A 1204-nucleotide genomic window follows, 5' to 3' on the forward strand; every position below is an offset into this window, starting at 1 on the left:
GATTTTGAGGTCACATATCAAACAGAACTGTTCCTGGACAAGAACAAAGACTATGTTGTTGCTGAGCATCAGGCGCTCTTGAGTGCTTCCAGATGCTCCTTTGTGGCAGGTTTATTTCCACCTTCAGCTGAACATTCATCCAAAAGATCATTCTCTTCAGTTGGTTCACAGTTTAAGGTCTCATAGTTTTCCTCTTCTTTTATGGGTAAAAAAAAAAAATCAGCTTCTTTCTTTTGTCTGGTGGGTTGTGAATCCTCTTTTGTACTTTATGCAGAAACAATTGGAAGAGTTGCTTAATGCTCTCAGCGCTTTTGAGCCGCATTACATTCGTTGTGTAAAACCCAATCATCTTCTTAAGCCATCGACCTTTGAGAATAAAATCGTTCTCCAACAACTACATTGTGGGGTAAGAATTTTGATATCTTATGGTGTTGGTTTCTGAATATTGTTGGTGTGGTAATTAAAATTTACTTTTTTTTTTTTTTTTTTTTTTAATTCGAGTTATGTGTCTCATTTCAGGGAGTCATGGAGGCAATTAGGATAAGTTGTGCTGGATTTCCCACTAAAAAACCCTTTGCTGAATTTGTAGACAGATTTGGCGTCCTTGCACCTGAAGTTTTGGATGGGAGGTATTTTGGTTGTTCTTATTTGCTGTTAGATGTTTTGCCTAACCATTAAATGTGCTGATGTATTTCTATAATAAATAATATCAGTTATAATGGGGGCATTGCTTGCAAGAGGCTTCTAGAGAAGGTGGGACTTAAAGGCTATCAGGTAATTATTTGATGATGATCAGACATTCTTCACAGAATGAAATTCCATCCTAATCATTTTATTTCTCTTACTGGTTGTACATTTTCTCCTAATTTAATATGGTCATAAGTTTTGGTGAACGGACACATTAGCTTTTTTTTTTTGGATTATTAGAATGGATACATTTACTATCTTTCATGGGCTATAATGATGTTAATGTGTCCGTTCTCACATTAACATCATTATAGTCCATGAAAGATAGTTTATTTTTTTGGTAACAAGAATACTGCAAAAGTATAATACTGATGTTTAGTCGGGTTAGGGCTAAAGGAAGGGCACAAAGAGATAATCCATGAAGCCAAGGATTATTTCTTGGAATGTGAGGGGGTTAAATGAGGGCAATAAATGCTTGAAGGTAAGAAATTTACTTAGACAATGGAAGGGGGATATT

The 1204-nt window shown here is 35.5% G+C and overlaps 1 pseudogene; it reads left to right on the forward strand.

The window, feature by feature from the left end:
• The window catches only part of LOC132165826 (myosin-6-like), a 54930-nt pseudogene that overhangs the window by 30608 nt on the left and 23118 nt on the right, over positions 1 to 1204 (forward strand).

The sequence above is a fragment of the Corylus avellana genome, chromosome ca11 (genome assembly GCF_901000735.1).
Source record: "Corylus avellana chromosome ca11, CavTom2PMs-1.0".
Lineage (NCBI taxonomy): Eukaryota > Viridiplantae > Streptophyta > Magnoliopsida > Fagales > Betulaceae > Corylus > Corylus avellana.